This window comes from Macaca nemestrina, unplaced genomic scaffold (genome assembly GCF_043159975.1).
Source record: "Macaca nemestrina isolate mMacNem1 unplaced genomic scaffold, mMacNem.hap1 Scaffold_87, whole genome shotgun sequence".
NCBI classification, from domain to species: Eukaryota; Metazoa; Chordata; class Mammalia; order Primates; family Cercopithecidae; genus Macaca; species Macaca nemestrina.
The window spans coordinates 213278-240881 of record NW_027257878.1 but is presented as its reverse complement, the minus strand read 5'-3'; the positions used below and the strand labels follow the sequence as shown (position 1 = coordinate 240881).

General features: G+C 46.1%; 1 protein-coding gene across 5 annotated transcripts in view; it reads left to right on the top strand.

Annotated features, from left to right (window-relative positions):
- The first annotated feature begins 222 nt into the window (after positions 1-222).
- LOC139361655 (disco-interacting protein 2 homolog C-like) overlaps positions 223-27604 on the top strand; it is a 230607-nt gene continuing 203225 nt past the window's right edge. For 3 of the 5 annotated variants that reach the window (XM_071090412.1, XM_071090395.1, XM_071090396.1), the window contains exon 1: positions 223-694. The gene's annotated coding sequence lies outside the window, so the exon portion shown is untranslated. The other 2 variants (XM_071090403.1, XM_071090402.1) reach the window with 2 other exon arrangements.

Below are 27604 nucleotides of genomic sequence, written 5' to 3'. Positions count from 1 at the left end.
CTCACGGTCTCCCTTGCCACCCCCCCCTCCCCCGCCCCGGGAGATGCTCCCGGCGTTCTATTCCGCCCTGCCTTGGCCCGCCCAGCGAACGATGTGACCCCGCCCCCTTGCGGTCTCCCCTCCCCCGGTCGCTGCCCCTGCCCCCACCTGTGGCGCTCCGGGCATCTCTAAAGGCCCCAACCAGAGTCCTCCAACCCACCCGCGAGGCTAGCGCACCGGAAACGCGGCCCCACCCCCAGGGACTCCGCCCACTTGTGGTGCTACCCCCGCCTCCGCGACCTCACCCACCGCTAGCGCGGCAGCCACCTACGACGACCCCTGCGTAGGTCCTCCTGCCCACACCCGGCCCCGGCCAGCCCCTGCCCCTTTCTCTGCCCCTTTCCCTGCCCCTGCCCCTGCCCCTAGCCGCGCCCCACCCCCGCAGCCCCTCCTGTGCGCTTGGGCCCCGCCCGTCAAGACCCTTTGACGCTAGGGCCGGGCGGGGGCGCGGGCGGGGCAGCTTTTCCGAGTCGGGCGCGCGCCGGCAGGGTATCCATTGCCTGCTGCGCACCCGGACTAGCGGCTGCCCTCGGCCTCCTCGCCTTGGACGCGGACGACTCCCGGGCCCCCAAGGGCTCCTTGCGGAAGTTCCTGGAGCACCTCTCCGGGGCCGGCAAGGCCATCGGCGTGCTGACCAGCGGGGGACATGCTCAAGGTGCGCGCCCCCCTCCGGGCGGCGAGGGAGGGACGGACGGAGAAGGGGAGAAGAGGGAGAAGGGGAGAACAGGGCAAAGGGGATGGGGGAACCGGGCAGAAGAGGGGGAAGCGATGGGAGGACCCGGGGAAAGGTGGGGAAGCGATGGGAAGAACTGGGGAGAAGAGCGGGGAAGCGATGGGAAGAACTGGGGAGAAGCCCGTGCCCGGGAGCGGCAGGGGTACCTGCGGGGCGGCGGGAGCCGGCAAGGCAGCCCCGGGGTCCTTGCCGGGTGGGGCGGAGGAGGAAGGAACATGGCGATAGGAACCTCCATTCGGAAAATAGTGAGCTTTCCACCCTCTCCGGTTTATGTTTTAAATTGAGCCTGGTAGAGGGGGTCGCCTGGAGCACCTTCCGGGGTCGTTCTGCCTCTGAGCTGTAGGATGGGGCCGGGCTTCCCCTCCGAATCCTGGGTACAGCGCGATCACTTCTTAAGTTGCCCCCGCCCCCCAACTCCGCCCCACGCCACCCCCCAGCTTGTCGAGGAAGAAACGGCCGGATCCCGGCGGGCCTCCTGTCGCCTCGGGCCCCCCGCGGCGTGGGCGGGGTCCCGGCTGCTGCAATGCGGGAAACGGCAGGGGTGCTCTGGGTTCCCGCCTAGCGTCTCCGAGGCAGTCCGGCAGCCCCTCGCGTTTCCGTTGGAAGATTTTAAAAAAGGGTTTCCTGCGCTCGCATGTGCTGTCGCCTTCCGGCTCGTGACAAAACCGAAAACTAAAATGGGTCCCAGGCCCTCCCCGCCAGCCTCCGCGGACGGGAAGGACCAGGAAGCGGGGACTCCCGGACGTCAGCGGCGCCGCAGCGCGGGCTCTGGGCTTCCCCTGTCCTGTAATGTGGAAAGGGCTCTCCAGGAGGGGCCGAGCCTGGGCCCACGACGCAGGCGCTCCGGGAGGACATTTAACATTGAAGAGCGAGAGGTGGTGGAGACTGCGCTCCCCAGGCCCCGGGTGCACGTAGGGGCACCGGTGCCCAGGTTCAGGAGGGTGAGGCCTTCTTGGCCAGGTAGCCTTGTTAAATCTATCTGAAAATCACAGATAACTAAGTATCAAGTCGTCACAGATCATTTTAGTATCCTGAATGAGATGGCTACGGAAAACATGAAAACATCGTTACTGGTTACGTGCATGATGCATCCAAAACATTGTTACCTGCACAGTGGCAGCACTGATATCTGTGGGCTTTTGAACGTGTGGACTGGAGTGTTAAGAGCCCTTCAGAGTTATGACAGTAGTTTGATTTGAATGTTCTTTTCTTGGCGAATAAATGCTGTACATTGAATTTACCCAGGAAACTAGGAAGGTGAACCCACACGAAGGACACAGGCCTGTGGGCTGCTCCAGGCGCCCTTAGGGCGTTGCAGGGCCTGAGCCATGCGCTTCCTGCTCAGCCTCCTGAGAGCCGTGACGGCGTCTCTGTTCTGCCTCACACTGGACCCGCTAGTTTCATATTCTTGTTATGGTTCCGAGGCTACAAGCGGTTGGATTCTGTGAGACACTCTCTGTCTTCCTCCTCCGGCTGCTTTCAAATGGGTCGTCTTTTTTTAGAACTGATTTTTTAAGCAGTGATTGATGGGGTGAGTTGTAGTGCTGTCCTGAACTGCAGAGGGAGCGCACTGAGGAACCTGGGTTTTGATGCTGTGCACATCAGCAGAGTCACCAGCCCAGGGCCCTGTCAGTCCCATTATTAAGCTCATTTCTTGCTCTTGTCATCGTTACTCAGACGCCTTAAAAAAAAAAAAGCAAACTCCTGCTTGCCGTCACTGGCTGAGTTTGGCAAATGGGTGTTTACCCTGGAAAGAGGGGCATTTTGTCCTCTGGAACGTCTAAGGCGCCCTTTGGTGAGGTGGTCTGTTTCTGACCACTCTATCCCGTGGGCGTCCTTCCTACTTCCACCTTCCCTTTCCGAACGCCTCCGCCTCCAGGGCTTTAACTTTCCTTCTGTGTGTGCAAAGCAGAGTTATGACTGTTGTGCCAGTGCCCTGTTTTTTCTTTCTTTCTTTCTTTCTTTCTCTCTCTCTCTTTCTTTCTTTCTTTCTTTCTTTCTTTCTTTCTTTCTTTCTTTCTTTCTTTCTTTCTTTCTTTCTTTCTTTCTTTCTTTCTTTTCTTTTCTTTTCTTTTCCTTTCTTTTCTTTTTTCTTTCTTTCTTTCTTTCTTTCTTTCTTTCTTTCTTTCTTTCTTTCTTTCTCTCTCTCTTTCTTTCTCTCTCTCTTTCTCTTTCTTTCTTTCTTTCTTTCTTTCTTTCTTTCTTTCTTTCTTTCTTTCTTTCTTTCTTTCTTTCTTTCTTTCTTTCTTTCTTTCTTTCTTTCTTTCTTTCTTTCTTTCTTTCTTTCTTTCTTTCTTTCTTTCTTTCTTTCTTTCTTTCTTTCTTTCTTTCTTTCTTTCTTTCTTTCTTTCTTTCTTTCTTTCTTTCTTTCTTTCTTTCTTTCTTTCTTTCTTTCTTCTTTTTGCTGAGGGCCCAAAACTTGCTGCATCTCAAAAGAAGCAATTGCATCCATTTGTTCACGATGAGCATAAACTGCTCTTTAAGGGAGACTAATTGGTAAACCCGGCTGCTGTGGGTAGAAAGACAGAGGTGGCCGCGGAAGCAGGGCTCTGCCTCTTGGAAGCCTGCACAACCGTCCTGCTTTCTTTCTTCAATATCCGCGGGGGGGGGGGGGGTGAATTTTAATAAGCCCTGGAAACCAACAAAGCAGGAAAGTGCTAAGACATTGAGGTGTGAGATTTAAAATGACAACCAGCAGCCTCTCATTCTTCCTTCACTGAGGAAGGAAGGAACCAGTTGCCTCTTCGTTTTGGGGCTGCAGGGTATGTTTGGCAGCGACACTGGCCCTTTGTGCTGTGTGACTCATGAATTGAGATAGTTCTTTACTAAGTGTTTTGTGCAGTAGGTATGAAAATGGGGAAAGAGGGAGCACTGTCCGGGGTGGAGAGGCGTGGAGAGACGCTGTGATACATAGCGAGTCCTTTTCTTCTGGGCTCCTGGTTTTCAATCTTTTTCTTCTTTTTTTCCTAACAGCTTGAAAGATGATTTTTGTGTCTTAATTAAAAGATTGAAGACTGTGGGTCAGACCCAAACTAATTCCATTGGCATCAAAGAAAAGGATTCTTTACATATTTATCTATAGGCATAATTAATTTTTTTATTTTTTGCTGAATTATCTGGTTAGTCAAATCATACATTAGAGAAGTAATATTAAAAATTAAAAAATAAAAAATGTATCTGTAAACATATCCCCCTTCCATTCCAGTCTTTGTCTCTGTGTAATTTTAGAACCTTGGGCCATGATGTACATAGAGTTTATATTCTTTGAACCTTGGGCCATGATGTACATAGAGTTTATATTCTTTTAATATCTTGCTACTTCATTGTTTTCATGTTTAATCTTTGGGTTGATGTATCACAGGTTACTTGACCGTTTCTTACAGGTGTTTGTTTTAGTTTTTTTTTTTCCCTTAACGCTAATGTAAATTTGAGTGTTTGGATGGTAGTTTTAGCAGAATTTAAGGCAGAGTCTCAGTTAGGGTGATGGATCGATTTATAGTCCCTAGTTTGAGGAGGGAGGTGGCAATATGCCCTTTCTTCTAAAATTGATATGTTAAATCACAATGGACATTTACATGATTTTGAGCACTTGGGACTCCCCTGGGGTTCACTGGTATTGCAAGGTCAGGGCTGGGGATCTTCTGCTGGAGAGGCCCCCAGCGTGCCCAGCGCAGGGTCCTGAGTGTGTTGCTGCAGGACAAGCTCTGGGCTTTGCCCTGCAGCGGCCGTCGCTCTGGGAAGAGCTGGCTGCTCCAGGAATGAGGCCTATGCTCTGAAGCTCACAGTCAGCAGACCAGCAAAGGTCAGCACAGATGACCTTATATGAATCATTCATTTAACAAGCATTCATGGAATACACATTCCATGCAGTTGGAACTTAGAGTGGAAGGCCATCAGTTCACTGTTGTCTCAGCAGAACTTTGTCCCTGGGTCCCTGTTGAACTTAGAGTGGAAGGCCATCTGCTCACTATTGTCTGAGCAGAGCTTGGTCCCTGGGTCCCTGTTGAACTTAGAGTGGAAGGCCATCAACTCACTGTTGTCTGAGCAGAGCTTGGTCCCTGGGTCCCTGTTGAACTTAGAGTGGAAGGCCATCAGCTCACTGTTGTCTGAGCAGAGCTTGGTCTCTGGCTCCCTGTTGTAGCCTCTGCTCCTAGGAGGTGCACGGTGAGTGTTGGGGGACCCTCCACAGGCACAATTGCTGAACAAGGACCCCTCCCAAGGGTGTCAGCCCTAGGCCCTGAGCTCTGAAGAGGAGGAAGGCATTCCTGGGGCCATCTCCCCTTCTGGATACTGAGCTCTGCACAGAGAGAAACTCTTCCACATTCACTGCAGTGAAGTTCATACTTTAGAGACTGGGGCCTGCATTCCCCAGAATTTCCATGGCCACAGGTGGTGGCCGCACCATGTGACTGGGGTCTGCATTCCCTGGAATTTCCGTGACTGCAGGTGGTGGCTGCACCATGCGACTGGAGTCTGTGTTCCCCAGGATTTCTGTGACCACAGGTGGTAGCTGCACCATGCGACTGGAGTCTGTGTTCCCCAGGATTTCTGTGACCACAGGTGGTAGCTGTACCATGTGACTGAGGGTCTGCGTTCCCCTGAATTTCCGTGGCCATAGGTGGTGGCTGTACCATGGGAATGAGGGTCTCTGTTCTCTGGAATTTCCATGGCCATAGGTAGTGGCTGTACCATGCGACTGGGGTCTGCGTTCTCCAGAATTTCTGTGGCTGCAGGCTGTGGCTGCACCATGCGACTGGGGTATGCATTCCTCGGAATTTCCGTGGCCATATATGGTGGCTGTACCATGTGACTGAGGGTCTGCATTCCTTGGAATTTCCATGGCCATAGATAGTGGCTGTACCATGTGTCTGAGGGTCTGCGTTCTCTGGAATTTCTGTGGCTGCAGATAGTGGCTGTACCATGTGACTGAGGGTCTGCATTCCTGGAATTTCTGTGGTCGCACATGGTGGCTGTACCATACAACTGGGGTCTACATTCCCTGGAATTTCCTTGGCCACAGGCGGTGGCTGCACCATGCATCAGGTCCTCTGTCTCAGGAGTTGGTGCCATTGTCTCTGTTACTCCCTCGCCTGACACACAGAGGCAGTTCCTGACTTTATCACTCCCAGGAAACACACAGGCATCTGTTTTGGATCCTTGTTTTATTTCCCCATCACCTTTCTCATCAAAGGGAAATTCACATCCCTCTAAAGCTGAAAATGGTGTGGGGCCCCCTGGTGGTCTTTCCAAGGCATTATCAGCAGGTAAATTAGATCATGTGGGCCAGTGTACCTGAAATGAAAACAGAAAGGTAAGTCGTGTCACTAAGCTTTGGTGGGAGATTCAGGGTCTTTGTTAGTGGCAGAATCATCCAAAGTAAGTTGTTTGTTCACTGCAGATCTAGATGGTTGGCTGTGTCAGGATTAAACTTAGCCAGTGTCGACAGAGTGTCGCTTAATCCCTCACGGAAGCGTGTCAAGTACATTGAAGAATAGCTGCCAAGTCTGCTATTGTCGGGAGAGAGGCAGGTACGTCTCTCGCTTAGCCCAGTGCTGCAGGAGGCCAGGCTCACGTCAGGCTGTGCGTGTGAGTGGGTTGGATTTTTAGCACTCTGGGACGGTAAAGCACAAACATCTATTTTTAACTTGTGGGTGACCTTCTTCTGTGCTGCTTGAGTCTCTGTGGGCCTTTCTGTTTCCTTCCTGAGGAGTCTGTGCCGGGGTCCCAAGCGTTCTCTGGGCTGCACCTCCGCGCCTGCCCAGGTGGCTGTGGGACTGGGCTGGGCCCACACTGTCAGCATCGTCTGGGGTAAGCAAGCCCGTCCTTCCACACCTCAGTGTCCCCAGCTGTTGAACAGGGCTAATCAACTGACCGTCAGGATTAATGGGGATCAGATGCGCTCATCTCATAGCCCTGCTTGGTAAATAGCCACTTCCACTCTGTCCTCCAATGTGCTACTCTAGACTTTTTCTTTACCTCCATTTAGCCAGGTGATTCGAGGTGACAGTGACTATCAAGAGGGATGTACAGAGGAAACCAGTGGAAGAGAGCTCGAGGAGCAGACATGGGCGCAGGGAGCACAGTGCGGGGAGCACGGCTGCAGGGAGCATAGGCATGGGGAGCACAGATAGGTGTAGGGAGCATGGGCGCAGGGAGCACAGTGCGGGGAGAACGGGTGTGGGGAGCACGGGCGTGTGAAGCATGGGTGCGGGGAGCACGGGTGCTGGGAGCACAGGGCATGGAGAGCATGTGTGTACTTGCTCTGCTCTGACAGAGGCTGCCGAGCATGTACTCTGTGCTCAGATGGGTCAGAGCCTCAGGGCCTCTTTTTAAAAAAAAAAAAAAAATCTTTTTTTAAAGATAGGACTTCTGTCTTCCTGGTGGCCCCTTTTAGTCGATACTCTTTTAAGCCTGCTTTTCCAGAGAAAAGCTAGGAAGGATGGCCTATCTAGGTTCCAGTCTGGGCATATCTGGAAGAATGGGTCTTTTTTAGGTTTGAGTCTGGCGTACCTGGGGACATCTTTGAACCTCCACTCAGAGTCCCAGAACCACGTGTAGAGGCTCCCCAAATGTCTGCTGTGACTTTCCCCTCTGCTCGCGGATGATGAAGAGCAGAACCTCACCCTGCCACGACCTCTGGGGTCCTCCTTCCTGGAGGGCAGTGCCTTGGTGACCAGCGTGTGTAGGAGTCTGAGCTGGCACCTTCGGGCTATGCTGTGCAGCGGGGGCTCATGCCATGGGGCATTCTTGTGTTCTGCACCGGGACTGGTGACGTTGGGCATCCTCGTGCACTGTGGACCACATGAGGTGCACATGAGCCAGACAGCTCCCGGAATTCGGAGCCTGGCTCTGTCTCAGGCCACCCACCTGTCTGTGGCATTTTTGAGGGATTGTGGGGACCGTATGAGTCTGTGTCCCCACCCTCACTGGCTGGACACCTGTGCCAGGCTGGAGTTTTATGTTTCACCATCCCCTGTTCCGAGTTGTGTGAATATTTATTTTCATTACCTACTCTCATGAGCTTTCCTTTTTTAAAAAAAAAAAATCGGAGACAGACTTTGAAGTCCCCTGGCCCCACCGTTCGTGGACCTAATGGTATTGCAGAAATTATGACTTCAATTATGTATAATAACTGGGGCTACTTTAAAAGTCATGTAAAGGAACAAGGTGGAGTAGCCATTTCAAGCTGTACATCATGCTGGATTCTTAAGTGAACATTATCAGGCTTTCAACACGTTTTCTCTTTTTATTTACTTTGGAGAATATAATGGATGCTCAGAAGCTGTTGGGATTTAGTAAGAGGAAGTTATCCTTAAGAAGCTATTTAAGCAAGGGGACGGTTGGAGTAAACGTAAATTATGAACACACACCTATTCCAAACCAGAGAAATAAAAGCATCAACTGTACTGGGGTTGAAACTTGGGTGCTAGTGTGTCTTTCCTGCCCACAGTGACTGTGGCAGTGCTGTGGGCAGGAAATTCTGGAAAGAAGACTTGGTGCCAGTGGTAATTTTTGTGACGATTCATTTGCTTTCAGCTCAAGTGACTATAGTCTTACTTGCAAATGGCTAGGTCTCCACCAATGGACCACAACACTGACATAGGACACATGAGAAATGACCCTTGGGTTTTTAACAATTATTATTTTTAATGGACACATTATAGTACATATCCATGGGATACAGTATGATATTTCAATACATGTTTTTCTTGTGTAATTAGCAACTCAGGGTAATTAGCATGTCCATCATCTCAAACATTTGTCATTTCTTAATGCTGGGAATATTTAAAATCCTCTCTTCTAGCTGCTTGAAAATATACAATAAATTGTAAACTATAGTCACCCTACAAGGCTATAGCACACTAACCCTTATTTTTACTATCTAGATGTAATTTTGTATCCATTAGACAACCTCTCCCTTTCTGCCTTCCCGCCGCCCTTTCCTGTCTCTAGAAGCCACTGTTCTACCTTCAGAGGGTAGAATATCGTTTTCCTCATAGAGATCTTTAACCTTCTTGGTTAGATTTCTTCTGAGGTATTTTTATTTTTATTTTATATTTTTGTAGTTAAATGGGATTGCTTTCTTGATTTCTTTTTTCACTGGCTCATTGTTGGTCTATAGAAATGCTACTGATTTTTATATGTTGATTTTGTATTCTGTAACTTTACTGAATTTGTTTATCAGTTCAAAGAGATTTTTGCTGGAGTCTTTTTTTTTTTTTAAATATATAAGAGCACATTGTCTGAAAACAGACAATTAGAGTGCCTCCTTTCCACTTTGGGTGCCCTTGATTTCTTTCTCTTGCCTGACTGCTCTTGACTAGGACGTTCAGTGCTGTGTTGAATAGGAGTGGCACAAGTGGGCGTCCTTGTCTTGTTACAGATCTCAGAGAAAAAGCTCTTAGTGTTTCCCCATTCCCCATTATGTTAGCTGTGGGTTTGTCACATATGGCCTTTATTGTGTTGAGGTATTTTTCCTTCAGTGCCTCTTTTGTTGAGACTTTCTATCATGAAGCAGCGTTGAATTTTATCAAATGCTTTTTCTGTATCTATCGAAATGATATTATGGTTTTTGTCCTTAATTCTGTTGATGTGATGTAGCATGATTATTGATTTGTGTTTGATGAGCAATCCTTGCATCGTGGGATAAATCCCACTTGATCATGGTGTATAATCTTTTTGATTTGCTGTTGGATTCAGTTTGTTAGTATTTTGTTGAGGATTTTTGCATCTGTGTTCATCAGGGATATTGACCTATAGTTTTCTCTTTTTATTGTGTCCTTGTCTTATTTTGGTATCAGGGTAATGCTGGTCTTGAAGAATGAACTTGGCAGGATTCCCTCCTCTTCAATACTTTTGGAATAGTTTGAGAAGAATTGAAACAAAAATGTGTAGAATTCAGCTGCGAAGTCACCTAGTTCTGGGCTTTTCTTTGTTGGGAGACTTTTTATTATTACTTAGTCATACATGTTACTCATTATTGGTCTGTTTTAGGATTTCCGTTTCTTCTTGGTTCCATCTTGGTAGGTTGTACGTGTCCGGGAATTTATCCATTTCTTCTAGGTTTTCCAATCTGTTGACATATAGCTGTTCAAAATAGTCTGTAATGATCCCTTGTATTTCTGTGGTATCAACTGTCATTCTCCTTTTCTGTTTCTAATTTTATTTCTCTCGGATTTCTTTTTGTTTGCTTAGTGTAGCTAATGGTTTGTCTATTTTATTTATCTTTTCAAAAAACCAACATTTTTTTCTTCATTTTTATATTTGTTAGTTTCAAGTTTATTTAGTTCCTCTTTGATCTTTGTTATTTCTTTTCTTCTACCACTTTTGGATTTGATTTGTTCTTGCTCTTCTAGCTCATTGCAGTTCGTTGTTAGGTTGTTTATTTTAAATCTGTTTTTTAAATGTAGGAGTTTATTGTTATAAACTTTCCTCTTAATACTGCTTTTGCTGTATACCATAAACTTTGATATGTTGTGTTTCTGTTTTCATTTATTTCAAGAAATTTTTAAATTTCCTTCTTAATTTCTTCATTGACCCATCGGCTATTCAAGGGCATATTGTTTAATTTCTATGTATTTATACAGTTTTGAAAGTTCTCCTTGTTGTTGATTTTTTTTTAAATTAAACTTTGTGTTCTAGGGTACATGTTCACAATGTGCGGGTTTATTACATATGTATTCACGTGCCAAGTTGGTATGCTGCACCCATTAACTCATCATTTACATTAGGTATATCTCCTAATGCTATCCCTCCCCCCTCCCTCCTCCCCCCTCCCCACAACAGGCCCCAGTGTGTGATGTTTCCTTTCCTGTGTCCAAGTGATCTCACTGTTCATTTCCCACCTATGAGTGAGAACATGCGGTGTTTAGTTTTCTGTCCTTGCGATAGTTTGCTGAGAATGATGGTTTCCAGCTCCATCCATGTCCCTACAAAGGACATGAACTCATCCTTTTTTATGGCTGCATAGTATACCATGGTGTATATGTGCCACATTTTCTTAATCCAGTCTGTCATTGATGGACATTTGGGTTAGTTCCAAGTCTTTGCTGTTGTGAATAGTGCCACAATAAACATACGTGTGCATGTGTCTTTATAGCAGCATGATTTATAATCCTTTGGGTATATACCCAGTATTGGGATGGCTGGGTCAAATGGTATTTCTAGTACTAGATCCTTGAGGAATGACCACACTGTCTTCCACAATGGTTGAACTAGTTTACCGTCCCACCAACAGTGTAAAAGTGTTCCTATTTCTCCACATCCTCTCCAGCACCTGTTGTTTCCTGACTTTTTAATGATCACCATTCTAACTGGTGTGAGATGGTATCTCATTGTGGTTTTGATTTGCATTTCTCTGATGGCGAGTGATTATTGTAGCAGGACTAGCCTCAGACAAAACATGATGGGAGGCTACATGTATCAGCTAACAGAACAAAACGTTTTACACTGCTTTCTCAAACAATGTCTGGAATTTACAGATAACACTAGTAGTTTTGGTCAGGGGTTAATATTATTATTATTATTTTAACCACCAGGGCCAGGTGGTGGTGCCAAGGTCGTCTAGCTATTTATCTTACTTCTGTTTCTTTCTAACTTTTTGTTTTCTCCCCCTTCTCCTGTCTTATAAACTAGGGAAAAGGGGAGACGGGGAAAAGCTGGGAAAGACAACAGGAGAAGTGGTGGTCTCATTCTATATTATGAGCATTTTTTCATGTCTCTATTGGCTGCATAAATGTCTTCTTTTGAGCAGTGTCTGTTCCTTGTTGTTGATTTATAGCTTTATTCTGTTAGAGTCTGAGAATATCCTAGATGTTATTTCAATTTTAGAAAAAATGTATTGAGAATTCTTTTGTAGCCTAGCATGTGGTGGATTCTAGAGAATGTTCCATGTGCTGAGAAGAATGTGCGTTTTGTATCTGTTGGATGAAATGTTCTGTAAATGTCTGTTAGGTCCATTTGGTCTACACTGGACTTTAAATTTGATGTTTTGTTGTTATTTTTTGTCTAGATGACCTCCAGTACTGACAGTGGGATTTTGAAGCTCCTACTATTGTTGTGTTGGTGTCTCCCTGTCTCTCTCTATACATATATATGTATATATAAATTTATTTGAGACAGAGTTTTGCTCTTGTTGCCTAGGCTGGAGGGCAGAGGTGCAATCTCAACTCATTGCAACCTCCACCTCCTGAGTTCAAGTGATTCTCCTGCCTCAGCCTCCCAAGTAGCTGGGATTACAGGCATGTGCCACCATGCTGGGCTAATTTTTTGTATTAGTAGAGACAGGGTTTCACCATATTGGCCAGGCTGGTCTTAAACTCCTGACCTCAGGTGATCCACCTGCCTCCACATCCCTCCCAAATGCTGGGATTATGGGCGTGAGGCACCGCGCCCGACCTCTCTATTTAGATCTACTAATATTTGCTTTATATATCTGAGTGCTTTGTTGTTGGGTGCACATATACTCGTAATTGTTATATCCTTTTGCTATTTTGATCTCTTTATTATATAATTACCTTTTTGTCTCCTTTTTACAGTTTTTGACTTAAATTGTGATTGATCTGAAATAAATATGGCTACTCTTGCTTACTTTTGATTTCCATTAATGTGGAATGTGTTTTTCCATCCCTTCACATTTAGTCTATGTGTGTCTTTGCAGCTGAACTGAGTTTTTTGTAGGCAGCATATAGTCGGTTTTTCTTGTTTTAAATTCATTCAGGCCATCTCTATCTTTTAATTGGGAATCTTGGGATTATTTTGCTATTGATATCACAGTCCAGACATTAAGATTTTCTCACTTAAGTCGCTTGTACACAAATTAATATGAAGAGGAAGTAGAGTTTTTCTTTTGTCCTTTTGAAGAGAGTGATGGATTATTATTTTGACTTCATGCAAGTGAGGGACTCACCATGCCTGTTGGGATTTTAGAATTTCTTTCCTGTTATTAGGAACAGCAATGATCCGTAATGGGTTCCTGGAATCATCCAGTGATGGTCTGAATATCTTAAAAGTTTCCTTTCATGTCTCATTTTCTATTTCTCCCCTAGTAGCCATGCACCCGGGGCAGGACATGGCCTTACATTTCCTTGGTTTCTTGATGATTTCTTAGGTTTAGTGTTTGACACAGTTAGGATTCTGGATAAAATCAGCCCTTCTGGGAAGTGTGTAAGTCAAACAAGGACTTTCTGGTGGCGTTATACAGGTTTCCCATGCCCCGTGAGTACAGGAATAGCCCCCCTGGGGAAGGAGAATGGGCACATGATGGCAGGGAGCCATTCTTGGATGGTCCCATCGTTCTGCAGGAATTGTCATGCAGGAAGAAGAAGCACATGGCGACTGAGCTGGTAGTGATTCTGCTGATAGTTTTGATCGTTATGATTTGCTCCTGAAAGGTGATGTGGGATGAACTGCAATATTTAGAATGCTGACATTCCTTGAAACAAAGATATAGAAAAAGGCTTATAATTGCATGATGCCTTGTAGTTTTCAGCTGCTCTCATGTGGATCCTTTTTCGTCCTTCTGAAATGCTTTCCCAGGAGAGAGCGTTGTTCTTCGTGTATAGATGAGGAGCCTGGGTTTCAAATGGTTAGGATTCAGTGCACGCATTGGAATCTTTAGTTTCCTGGAACATTTTCTATTCAAGTATAGACCACATGGCCTCTAAAGGCTGGCTCATTCTTAACACCGCGAATGGGGATCCAGCCTCACGTCTGGGGTGGGTGGCAGGAACTCCACAGCCATCCTGGGTGCTCTGGGGTGGGGTGGCTGAGCTGTGGCAGCCCCTCCCAGCTGAGCAGCAAGGCTGGGGAAAGCTCATTCCATTCCCCTTGGTTCTAACCAGGTAGAGGCTTACACTGCACATTTCCTTAGCTGGGAACCTTTAGAACTTTACATTTAAATCTAGTCTGTGATCCAGGGGTAGACACATGGGTATTCACTGTACAATTCCTACATTTTTTTGTATATTTAAAAAATTTTTTTATGTGTCGTGGATGACAAAAGTAATGAGACCCCTTTGAGTTAGCTTTTCTGTACAGCATCTTCTAGAATCAGGAGGCTGGACAGGGTTTAGTTTCATCAGAAATCTGAATCTTTCTGGTCAAGAGACGGCACTATTAAGTTCTTGGTTGTGTGGTTTCTGGGAAAGAAATATTCTAAATGAGTTCCAGGAATCACCTCTGTGGGATTTCTACAGGAAAAGTGACCACTCTTGAAGCTTCGCTGTCACTAACAAGAATAATGGTGACGGTTTCTAAGCTGTCTCCAGCCAATCTTTAGTTCTTTTATGCAGAGTGCTTTTATTCCAAGTGAAGTGCCCTTCTGTTTAATAGTGACCTCCAGTTATTACAGGGATTGTAGCTGCATTTGATGGACGTGAACCTGCTCATCTCTGGCTCCCCAGCTTCGCCTCTGGGGTGTGTGGCAGGAGCTCCACAGCCATCCTGAGTGCTCTGGGGTGGGAAGTCTCTAGGGGGAGTGGACAGTGCATGGCCGGGACGTTCCTGTCCGACGTTCCACACTGGTGTATGGGCGTCTCTGCCCTGTTTCCTCCGTCCGTGCGTCTGTGGCGTTTCCTCTGTTCGTGCATCTGTGGACTGTTTTCTCCGTGTGTGCCTCTGTGGCACGTTTTCTCCGTCCATGCGTCTGTGGCGTTTCTTCCATCCGTGCGTCAGTGGCGTTTCTTTCGTCCCTGCGTCTGTGGCACTTTTCCTCCCTCCGTGCGTCTGTGGCACTTTTCTTCCCTCCATGCGTCTGTGGTGTTTCCTCCGTCCGTGCGTCTGTGGTGTTTTCTCCGTCTGTGGATCTGTGGCGTTTCCTCTGTGAGTCTGTGGCCTGTTTTCTCCATCCACGCTGAAGGCCGTCACTTCTCTCTAGTCACCACTTACTGATCGCTCCCTGTGTGCTGAGCCTGTGTCAGGCGTGTGGCGTGTGTCACCTGTGTGGCAGGGGTTTGCGTGACACACAGGGACACACGCTTGGGGAGCTGCAGTGATGGGGTCATAGCCACGCAGCTCAGCCCTCGGTCTGAGGGTCTTGGTACCCACCCAGCTCTTCCCGAAGCAGCCTCGGGGCAGATCCCAGCTCTGCTTTCTCTCCTCGAGGTACCTCATGAGGTAAACTAAGCAAATCGAAAGTAGGAAACAGTTGTGAAATGAGGCCTGGGTTCAAGTGTGTGTGTTCATTACTCTTTACATGTTTACTTCACGTACCCCCAATGATATACTTTCCAGCTGGTATAACAATTAATTACCAGCCATTACTGGTACAAAATTCCATGAAGGATATTTGAGGAGGGCATAGTCTCAAAAACATGCTTGATTTTCACAGTTGTGATTTGCATGATAAAGCTGTCAGGACTGTGACTTTCTTTTGTTATCTTATTTTTATTTTTAGACCCTTGGGAGGAAGTTATTTAGTGATTACTTATAATTGTGAAAATAATGTAATGATTACAGAATCTCATTAGAATAAATACTATATTTTCTGTTCCTTATGTCAATGAAATCATCTTAATCCAGGCCGATGTTGGCAGGAATTGTCACGTTTAAAATGGGTAAGATATTTATGTGATGTGACGACCTCCCGTATTGTCTCTGGAACATATCAGAACTTTCATCTCAATTCTCACTTGTTGACACCCTACCTTGTTTTGTAATTATTCTTGTTTGCATCAGAATTTTGAATCCACGTACCTGAGATGATACTTACGTATGCATGTACGCATGCATGTGTGTGCATGTGTGTATGCGTGTGTATGTGCGTGTCCACGTGTCCATGTGCACGTGTATATGCATGTATGTGTGTGCATGTGTACGTGTGTATATGAGTGTATGTGTATGTGCATATGCGTGTGTATGCATGTATGTGTATATGTGTGCATGCATGTGTGCTCATGCACACACGTGTATGTGTGTATGTGTATGCACATATGTACACGCTTGTGTACATGTATAGGTACGAGTATGCATGTGTATGCATCTGTGTGCACACAGATATACCTTTTCCTTTCATACAGGCTGTTTTGAGTATTGCTGTTAGGCAGTGACAACTTTCTGTTTCCTCAGTCAGAAAATGGGTAGCTCATCATTAATAAAGATGAGCATTCAACATCAAGAATAACTAAATACAAATGAAATTGTCATATTAAATAAATAAATTCCAAAACAAAGGCAATGTTCTGTACTATGTGTTCACATTGAACTTTCTTATAAAAATTGGTGTGAATGTTTCCCACTTATTGGAAATCACATGACTAGTTTAAGCCAAAACGTGGAATATTAATTCTGTTTTCAGATCACTTTTGCATATTTATGATTGATCTGTTCTGCTGTTCTGGAAGCTCTGAAAACCACTCTGTCTTACTCTAGCTGGTGCCACGGTTGTGAGAATTCAGGGAAACAAGGTGTTTGCCAGTTTAAGTATTTTAGATCTCAAACTGCCTCTTTTCTGCATCATAAACCAGTCTTAAAGAAAGACATAGTGTGACTTGTAGTGGATTATGTCAGTTTTATTTTCTGTGGCTGAATCATCACTCTACATTGTGAATTAATGTTATTTTTCAGATCGTCTTTATAACACAGGGAGGTTCTCCAGTGTTGAGTGCAGGTTCAGTGAAAGTACTAACACTGTTACTACGGACTTAAACAGACTTGTTTTCTGAGGTGATAACCTTGGAGTCAGGCATTCAGTGTCCGCCCATCTCTTGGTTCCGAGTTCTCGGTCCCCTCCCGCTCTCCTCTCCCTGTACCCTTACTACTGTCTTACCTTCTTTTTGACTCCTAGGCCCTCGGAAGATGGTGTGTTGGGGGCAGGTGCCTGCTGTGAATCTTTGATAACTTTGGGAGAGAACTTTTTCTTTGGAGCAAGACCCCTCTCAATAAACTTTCAGTAGCCTGAGTATCATCTGTTGTGTGAACTATTTGTGGAAAATGTTCAGCATTTTTCCTTGGATTTTGATTGATCTTTCTCCACCTGCCAGTTTCTTCTCAGTTTGCCATGTCTGTACCCTCACCAACCCGTTCCAGCCTGGTTACGTGTAAAGTATTTGAAGCAGAGCTCTGCAGATGAGAGAGTGTGTGTCACCACCCGAGTTCTCTTCCTGGCCTCTGAGTGTCGGTTGTGTTTTGTTCCGAGGGACGACTCTGAGGCTCCTGGCCCCTGTTTTGGAGTACCCCACACTAAAGTGGGTGTAAAATGAAAAATGGGTTTATGCTGTATTATTATAATTCATAGAGTAGATGATAAAAATGCTTGAATCTGAACAGCAACTGAAAATGAGGACATGGTACCAGTTTGGATGTTGGACGACTTTCTTGAAAAAAGTTTTCATCAAATTTAGAAACTGTGCGTGTGCTGTTTTCTATTTCATACTTAGAATCTGTATAGTGTGTGTTGTATGAATGTGTTGTATGAGTGTGTTGTGTTGTATGTGAGTTGCATGGGTTGTATGTGTGTTGTATGTGCATATTGTGTTGAGTTGCACTTATTGTACGTTTGAGTGTTGTGTGTTGTATGAGTGTGTTGTGCGTGTATTTGTGAGTTGCATGCTTTGTATGTTGTACGAGTGTTGTGTGTTGTATGTGTGTATGTGTATGTCGTATATGAGTTGCATGTATTGTGTGTGATGTATGAGTGTTGTGTGTTGTATGAGTGTGTTGTACATGTGTTTATGGGTTGCATGTGTTGTGTGTTGTATGAGTGTTGTGTGTTGTGAGTGAATTGTACATGTATTTGTGTTGAGTTGCGTGTGTTGTGTGCATGTTGTATGTGTTATATGTTGTATGAGTGTGTTGTACGTGCATGCTGTGTTATGCGTGAGTTGCATGTGTTGTATGTGTTGTATGAGTGTATTGTATGTGTATGTTGTGTTGTGAGTTGCATGTATTGTGTGTACGTTGTATGAGTGTTGTGTTGTATGAGTGTGTTGTACGTGAATGTTGTGTTGAGTTGCGTGTGTTGTGTGTGTTGTACGTGCATGTTGTGTTGAACGTGAGTTGCATGTGTTGTACGTGAGCTGTATGAGTGTGTTGTGTGTGTATGTTGTGAGTTGCATGTATTGCATGTATGTTGTATGAGTGTTGTGTGTGCATGTTGTGTTGTGAGTTACGTGTGTTGTGTGTTGTATGAGTGTGTTGCATGTGCATGTTGTATGTGAGTTGTGTGTTGTGTGTGCTGTATGAGTGCATTGTACGTGCGTGTTGTGTTGTATGTAAGTTACGTGTGCTGTATGTGTATATAAGTGTGTTGTACGCACATGTTGTGTTGTGAGTTGCATGTATTGGTTATGTGTCGTATGAGTGTGTTATAAATGCACATTGTGTTGTGAGTCACATGTATTGGGTATGTGTTGTATAGGTTGTGTGTGATTGTGTGCAGTGTGTGTTGTCAGTGTTGTATAAGCCCATTGTACATGCGTGTTGTGTTGTGTTGCATGTGAGTTGCATGTCAGTGTGTGCCATGTGAGAGGCGTGGCATCCACATGACTGCTCCTCAGTGAGTCCTGCCTTGCAGCCCCTTCAAGCTTGTATCTTCCCGAGCAGCCTAGAAGCAGCAGCCTGTTTGCCTCTGCCCCTCCCCAGGGGGCCTCAGCCAGATCCTGTGCTCAGCCCCCGGCTGGGCAGTCTGCCTCTCTTGTCTCTCTCTCTTCTCTCTCATCGTCCTCCTGCGCCTCCTCCTTCTCGGGACCTGCATCCTTCCTCTGTGCTTCCTGGAAAGCCACACCTGGGACGTTGGAGTTCAGGCTGTCCTCCAAACCGTTTGCTCCTCTCTGAAGAGCGCCCCCCTTGACTGGCCGTGAGCAGCTGGAGTGGATTGCAGGGAAGGGAGGTGGGTGTTCCTGTAGAGACGCCAGGTTCTTACCTGGGGAGAAGGGAGCCTGCACTGGGCAGGCCGCCCTCCTGAGGAAGGGGATGGGGTGGGAGGAGGCTCTCGTGGACAAGGGGCCCACCTCCTGCCCTCCTTCCCTCTATCCCAGTCTGTTGTGAGGGAGGGCGGGACCCTAGGTGATTTCTATGCAGATCTTCAATTATCCACGCTGTGAAACAAATACTTCTGTTTTTAAGATCAGAGGAAATCTCCTTTGTTTGTCTGCCTTTTATTTTATTTTATTTTATTTTATTTTATTTTATTTTATTTTATTTTATTTTATTTGAGAAGGAGTTGCCCAGGCTAGAGTGCAGTGGCGTGATCTCGGCTCACTGCAACCTCCACCTCCCAGGTTCAAGCAATTCTCCTGCTTCAGCCTCCTAAGTAGCTGGGATTACAGGTGCCCGCCACCACATCCGGGTAATTTTTGCATTTTTAGTAGAGATGGGGTTTCACCATGTTGACCAGGCTGGTCTCAAACTCGTGACCTCAAGTGATCCACCCGCCTTGGCCTTCCAAGGGGTTGGGATTACAGGCGTGAGCCACCGTGCCCGGTCTGTCTGCCTCTTAGTTAGAACCTGTGTATTTTATGTTTTACATTTCACTTTTCTGGGTCAGAACAGTAGTGTTTCTTTTTCGTAGTGTTGCTATGAATGTCCTTTACGATTAGGAGACTGGGTTGGCTGTCCACTGGAGAGTGGTATCACTGGGTCACGGTCACCATCTGCCGCAGCAGCGTCCAGAGTGTTTAGAGTCTTTCCTGGACGTAGACACCCTTTTGTCTGACATTCAGATAAAACCAATCACCACATTCAGATAAAGAGGTCAGAGCTGGGAACGGTTAGTGCACATCCACCTCTCCCGAGAGTGTTCACGCCTCTTCCACGCGGGGCTAGGCTGCTGCTGAGCATGGTTCTGCTGGCTGTGGCTGTGGCCTCTTTCCTCAACCACAGCCATCGCAGGCCTGCCACAGTTTTTATTCTTCTAGAAGAGAATAGGCAACACAAGAGAAGCAAGGTATGTTAGATATGAAACCGTTAAAAATTATTTCCTCAAACATTGTATATATTTTTTGCCCATACCTAATTTGATAGCAATTTTAAAAAGATTAAAATGAAAAAAAAATTCCCCTATATTAAGTCTTTGAAAGGCATCCAACTTAGTTTTCATACAATTATTCTCTCTTTGGAGTCATACTTTATTGGTTTCAGTAATGTGTAACAAATGCACCAGCATAAACAGATTTAGGAGCAAACAACTGCTTCGTAATTATAGTTCAGCTCGCGGGGCCCGGCTGTGGGGGTGCAGCCTGCGCCTGCCTGTGCGCCAATAGGGCTGGTCACCTTGAGCATCTGGGAGTGTCTGGGTAAGTGAGGTCTGGGCAAGGCAGCATCCACACACCTGCGTAGTTCTCACTTTGTCCACGTTATCCGGCAATGCCACAAAATTATCAAGTAAGTGTTCTCCAAGCGCATATTCAGTTAGTGTTTGGAAAGTGCATAGGTACCTCATACAGCACCTTTAAGAGGAACTAGGAGCCCAGGAATGAGAGCGGGTGTGAGGCCTGTACTCTCTTTTCATAGATAAAATATGCATGTGCATATCTGAGGCCAGAAAGTTAGATTGGGGCCAGAATGTGGAAGTCCTTACCTGTGGGATACTAGGGAACCACTGAGGGTTTCGGAGAGAATCGTGTCTCTGATGTGCGGCATGCCGTGGAGCCGGGGGGTGACAGGGCGGGCTCATGAAGGGCACTCGCCGTGGCCGGAGGAGGAGAGAAGGCAGCCAGTGAGCTGAGCAATTCGGTGCCTGGGTCAGGAGGGGAAGAGGGAGTACAGGAAGGCGGATGAAGCTGCGAGTCTGCACCCCGAGGTCGCCGTTGCGCTTTGCCGGGAATCAGGAGAAGCAAGTGTGGACCTGACTCAGAGATACTTAGAGACACCACTGCAAGCTGCAAGTTTGGAAATACAGGAGGAGGCTTGGGGAAAATCTGGAGCAGGGAGCATTTGGGAGCCTCTTAGGTAGAAGTGCAGGTCAAGTAGCCAGAGTGTGAGGCGTGCATGTCTGGAGAGAGGAGGCCAAAGGAAAGCCCACATTTGGAAATGGAGGAAGGGTTGGAAGACCCAGAGAAGGCCCTGCTTAGAGTGCAGAGAAGAGCTGGATGGCGCAGTTCACTAAAGCCCAGAGCCGAGAGTTTCCAGGAGAAAGTCCCAAGTGTTGCTGAAAACCAGGGGGCAGGACTCCAGTTGGAGCCTGTGAGGGGAGCCTGGCGGCCCTGATCCCTGAGAGCAGCCAGAGCCTGGGTGTCATGGTGGAAGTGGGTGGGAAGTGCAGGAAGCAGGTGGAGATGGTCCTTCAAGGCCTGGTGCTTCACACAGGTAGCCAGCTGTGGACCAAGACACAACTGGAGAGGGGCCTGAACCCGGAGCATCTCCAGGTGGAGGAGGGAGCCAGGAAGGGCAAAGGTATCTGGAAGAAAGGGGGCAGGCATGGAGCCAGGTCCCCAGGGAGGCTGCAGTCTTCTTTCCCTGTTCATGGACTGGTTGTTGGTTATTTTGAGTTCTCAAAGTCGTCCACTCGGTGCGGTCCAGAGAAAGTTCCCAGGGTCTCAAGCCGGAGCAGGCCTTGTGCTTTTCCGAACACTGTGCGTGTTGACTCAGGGTTACCGTCAATGGCTAATTCTAGCGTGTCTTTTGTTGAAGTCTGCAGAAGAGCCTCAACCAGCGCCGGCTTTTGAAGAACTTAGAAAACTTGTGTTCTTCTGATTCTGGGATTTTTGCCTGAAATGCCTCGTATATTTTTGGCTAGGTGTTGTTAGCACTTGGGTTACAGCATTTGGAGCTCTGTATTTTTGTGATGTGCTAGCTGTGAGGATGTTTAAAATTAGATTCCTAGAAATCAGGTTATAGGAGCTCTCGGCCATGCTTCATGGGTTATGTTTTGACCCCTCATAGTGGACCCCGTTCTTAGTATTTGTGGAACACCTGACTGGTGATGCTAGGAGAATGTGATTTGTTTTCTTTGTAAGTCTAAAGTCTAACGACCTTGTAGAGTCTTTATACCTATCTCTTATAAATCAGCTTTAATATACTTGAAAATGTCCTCATTGTGCCCTTGAAAAGCAGGCTCACATTTTAAAAGTCATCCTTTTAAAATCCTTTTCTGCAGCCTGTGCCCTTTGTCTGTTTTGTTACCTTCACTGCAACATCATGAAACAGGGACAAGGGCTATAATCTATTTCATACACAGAGCTTGAAACAGGGACAAGGACTAGAATCTCTGTTTCATACACAGAGCTGAACTGTGCTGAGCGACCTGCTATGCTGACGTCTGTTTCTGTCATGAGAGGGAACCCAGGCCTCTTGACTTTTCCTTTTGTACATTTTCAAAAAGAATACTTTTTCCTCTCTTGGGTCCATTCCATTGTGGGATTCTCTCCTAAGGCTGTTTCTTTGCGTTCCATTTTGACAATTATGATTTATTTCTGAGATGATGAAAGGGCAGTGAAAAGGCCTGGGAAAGAGAAAGCAGGAAGAGAAGGAATTGTCTCATGATTTTAGTCAGAAGGAAATCACTCAGACAGAAACGCTATTCCAAATGGGTCAGATCCCAGGAAGTGGGATTGAATAAGTGACATGATATCGCACAACTGTTTTACATTCTTGCTGTTGCCAGGGGTAACGAAAAGAACGAGTATATTCATTCCGAGGTCAAATATATATCTTTGCTGACTCTGACTATAATTAGCAGAATTCGTTCAGTTCAAGTTTGAGAATACCTTTACAGAAGAGGGTCTTCGTGCACGTGTGCCTATTTCTATTTATATGTTCACACGTATTGGAGTATAAATGTGTGTGTGCTGTGTGTGAGACCTCATTATTTGAAACAAGAAATGTGCAGTAGAGCTTATTAATTACGGGAAGGTACATTTGGGGGATAAACCACTTTGTTTAGAATTGAATAATGGGGTCTTTGAGGGATGTATATATGTATGTGTGTTTGCATTTATGTGTATGAAAGTGTGTATTGCATGTATATGTGTTGTGCATGTATGTGTGCCTTTGTGTGTAATGTACATGTGCATGCATGTGTATATGTGTGCATGTGTATTTGTGTTGCATGTATGTGTGTGCATGTGTTACATGTTTAGGCACGACTGCACATATGTGCAAGTAGGCATGCATGGATGCTCATGTGTATATAGTTATACATGTATATTTGTGCATGTTATGTCTATGCACTTACGTATGTATGTGTGTCAGAATGTGTATGTATATGCATGTGTGTTTGAGTGTTGTGTGTATGCTTGTGCGTGTGTGTTTGAGTGTTGTATGTTTGTGTGCGTGTGTTTGAGTGTTGTGTGTATGTGTACGCATCTGTTATGTGGTGGTATTATGTGATTATGTGAACGTGTGTGCATGTGTGAATGTATGTATTGCATATAGGTGTGCGTGTCCATGTGTGTGTGTGTGTGTGTGATATGTGTCTGTGCATGCATGCATGTGCACATTTGATTTGTGAATCCTCTCTGGGAGGGGCATGTTCCTGGAGACAGTGCATGGGATCCTCCGCTGTCCTCTCAGGGAGAGAGACATTGTGAAAGTTCGAGCCATTAGGTAAACATGCCTGATGTTCTATAAAACATATATTTAAATATACCACTGGGGTTAAATATATGTTAAATGGGTGCAAAGCTGTTATATTGCATTAAAAGTCATGTTAGTACTTCCTGGTTAAAGGCTTTGTGAATGATTTCCTGTACATGGGACATAATACACCACACAGAATTACAGCAGGTCAATGGTATTTGCCAGGAGGTCTGGCTTATGATTGGTATTTCTAGTTGCAGACATGCAGGTTGAGCTTTGCTGGACTTAGAGGAGGGTCATTGACTCTGCCCACTGAATGATACCAGCGTCTCTGCTGCTTCCTTTTTCTGCCGGCTTCATCCAGAGCTGGGACAGCTGCTCTCAGACGCATTGTACTTTTTTCTACATAAAAATCTGCAGCATTTGTTAGCAGTCCAGTAGCAGACCGAGTGGCAGGTCCAGGGGCAGGTCCAGCGTCAGGTCCAGCATCAGGTCCAGCGGCAGGTCCAGCATCAGGTCCAGGAACAGGTCCAGCAGCAGGTCCAGCGACAGGTCCAGGGGCAGGTCCAGCAGCAGGTCCAGTGTCAGGTCCAGCGGCAGGTCCAGCCAACTTTCCACATGGCCCATGTGAAAATGTACCCTCTCCCTTCCATTTTTTAAAGCAGTATCATTAGTAGAGCCTACTGCCATTTCTCCTTGAGCTCCTCACAGTGGATGGTAAGCATTTGCTTTATTAAAGCAAAGTTCCGTGCTCTTTGTGCTAAGTCCCCTCTGCCTTTCTGTGAGAGGCTAGAATTGGGATCGACCCTCAGCTGTGCCAGAGCCTTGGTACATGTCTCAGTTCTGGAATCTACTCTGTGCTTGTTGCCTTCCATCCACCGACAGCCGTCTGTCTTCCTGTCACTCCTTCAACATGGAGTCCAGCAGTGTGCACACAGGTGAGCCTGTGTGAATGCTGGTTTTGTAGGATCTTATCGGGACCTTAGTCATCTTTTCACTAGGAAACCAGACACTGCAAAGGACTTAAAGAAAAGCCCAAAGAAGCCGTATCAGTAGAATCATAGAGACAGAATTCTACAACCATAGGAAATGGCATTGATTATCATGAAATGTGCATTTATGTGAGGCATAGTAAAACATCACATTTCTTACTGGGTAAGAGCTTGGAAAAGATTATGAAAGTATAACTGACTCTACTCTTGTATCGTAGAACATGGTAAAATGATGCAAGGTATTGTATAGAATGGAACAAACAGAATATAATTATATAGAGTAGCGCAGAATAGAACAAATAGCATAATGTTATATAGGGTAGCATAGAATAGAAGAAACAGTGTAACATTATGTAGTGTAGTATACAATAGGAAAAATCGTATTACATGGTCTAGAATAGAACAAGTGGGATAGTATTGTAGAGTATTCAGTTGAACTAATGACGTAGTATTGCATAGCATAATACAATCTAGATTAGAACACACAGCATAGTATTAATATTACGTAGTGTGGTGTGGAATAGTAGAGTCGCATGGCACAGAACAGAGAGGATAGTGTTCTGTAGCACTGATGCAGGAGTTTTGCTCTTTAGCTCAGCTGGGTCCAGGTTCTTGTCTCATGACCAGGAAGAAACAGGCACGGGGACATCGAAGAGTGAGTGCAGTGGAACTCGTTAAGCTAAAAGTTAAGCTCTCAGCGAAAAGAGGGGTCCTGAGAGCAGATTGCTGGTCGCCCCCTTCCCAGTTGACTACAAGGGCTTTTATATAGAAGCTGATGGGGCTGGTCTCGCTGTCTAAGGAGCAAATATCTGGTGGTTCCACCCCATTCCCTCGTGTGCATGGGGACCTTTAGTCTGCTGTGAGCATGTTTAGGAGGGCCCCCCCGTGCAAGTCCCCCTATCTGCACAAAACACGGGCTGGAGGCTCTCTGGGACCCTTCCCTTACTGTCTGCCTAAAGCAAGCTGGCTAACTCCTTTCTGTATAGAAGAAAATAGAATAGAATAGAACAGATAGTACAGCATTTTATAGTATGGAGTGAAGCTGTAGTATTCTATCATAGAGAATGGAATAGTATAGAATAGAACAAACAGATCGTACTAGTGTAGTATAGAATAGTAGCCTCAGGCAGCACGGAGCAGGGTTGTGCTCCCTATGTACAGAGTGTAACCACCAGGAGAGCGTTCTTCAGTGGGGCGTCACTGGCCCTTCATATTTCTTTGGTTCTGCGGAAATGAGGAGAGGAAGTTAATAGAGGGGGAGGAGGTTGGCTTTCTTACTTTTAAGGCGCTCATTACTTCTTGGGGATCATTTGATGGTCCCCTTTGGTAGTATTCTGTGAAGCAGTCTCTGTACTCTGTGTAGGGTGAAATGTGGGGCAGTCTGTGGACTCTGTGTAGGGTGAAATGTGGGGCAGTCTGTGGACTCTGTGTAGGGTGAAACATGAAGCAGTTGAGAAAGGATGAAGTCAGAAGTAGCTCAGCAGAGATGCACCAACTCTTACCTGGGAGACTGTGGAGCAGTCTGTGGACTCTGTGTAGGGTGAAATGAGGTGTTTTGTGTGAATTGTTGTCTCATGCCTGGCACATAGCAGAGCCTCCGTGGATCTTGCCGTCGTGAACCCTCTGATAACTTCTCTACAGTGCCGTCCACACTATAAATACCACACATTGTGGGAAGTCCAGGCCTTTTCAAAGGCTGGGTTTCATTTTAACAAAATTGTTATGCCCTGCTCATTTGGAATGGCCAGATCATCCTGCACTTCTGACTTCACCTGTCCAGCTGGGTACACCTCCCTGCGTGCTGCCAAGGTTTACGGCGGAATTCCCTGACGCCACTACCCTCACTGCCTGCACCTGAATCTGCTGTGGGGTGATTTCCTTATTGGACTTGTCTGGGGACCTCCTGAGGGGTGGATGGGTGAGGACTGGGTTATCTGGGGAAGGTGTTCATGGCATTCCTGGTTGCAGTCTGTGTCTCTGTTGGAAGAGATGCTTTTAGCACATCCGTTAATCCAGACGTGATTAGCAAGGAGTGTCTCTCCCAGGTAAGAGTTGGTGCATCTCTGCTGAGCTACTTCTGACTTCATCCTTTTTCAAGTCTGTTACAAAGAGAACTTTGGTTTCTCAAGGTTTAAGAATTGATGTCAAAGAGCAATTTAGTGTTCTTTTTGAGTCACCAGCCTTGCTGTGGATGATTCATGAGTCTTTGGTGGTTAGGGCCACAGCACAATCGGTGGGCCGTCTGTTCCCCACCCTGGTGGATACTTTCTCACCCAAAGAAATGTATTCTGTTAACATGTCTCAGTTAGAATATTTTAGTAGGAGACAGAGTTATGGCTCTTGTTTTAATTTGTAATAGATGATTACTGTAGCAGGGTCAAGGTTGAGACTTGCAGTGTAGCTCATGGAAAACATTGATTAGAAACACCCAAAATATATCACCAGCTTTGTTGCTGCAGCTCCAAGGGACTAGGAATGCATATATATTTTTTCTTTTGTTATTATTTATTGTTTTTATTTTTGAGACAGAGTCTTGCTCTGTCACCCAGGCTGGATTGCAGTGGCATAATCTCAGCTCACTGTAACCTCTGCTTCCAGGGTTCAAGAGAATCTTGTGTCTCAGCCTCCCAAGTAGCTGGGATTACATGTGCCTGCCACCATGCCCAGCTAATTTTTGTATTTTTAGTAGAGACAGGGGTCTCACCGTGTTGGCCAGGCTGGTCTTGAACTCCTGACCTCAAGGGATCTGCCAACCTTGGCCTCCCAAAGTGCTTACATTACACACATGAGCCACTGTGCCTGGCCACCATGATCATTTTAAATGTGGCACTGAATATCTGCCTTTTTTTTTTTTTTTTTTAAGAAGTGCAAATGTTACCTCTCACACCTCTATTCTGTTGCTGGCCTGGGCTGGCCAGCAGGGTTCCCAGGCTCGAGGCCATGTCTGAAGTGTTGTTGGACAGTGTGGATCTGTGACCCCTTGGTCTTTGGGGACATGGGGCACCCCGAGACACCCACAGTCTTGCGAGGGCTTACGGCTCTGTGTGTGGCTGCTGTGAGGCAGCCTTCGGTGGGGAGGAAGGAGAGCAGAGCCCATCTGTCCTGGTGCGGAAAATGCCCAAGAAACCAAAGAAATGGTACAAAAAAACATCATCTGCCCTGGTGCCATTTCTGTAAAAAAAAAAAAAAAAAAAAAATTCACTCTGAATGTGGTTCTGTGCTTGAGGAGGATAGAAAATACCTGGAAAGGCACAGAAAGTGTTCTTATGGGGTCAGCGCCGGGAAGTGGGATGGGAGGCTTGGGAGTGTGTGCAAAGGAGGAAGTGGCATATTTTATTCTAGTTTATTTGGTAGAGCAAGTGATGAAAGTGAAGCTTGAGTGATC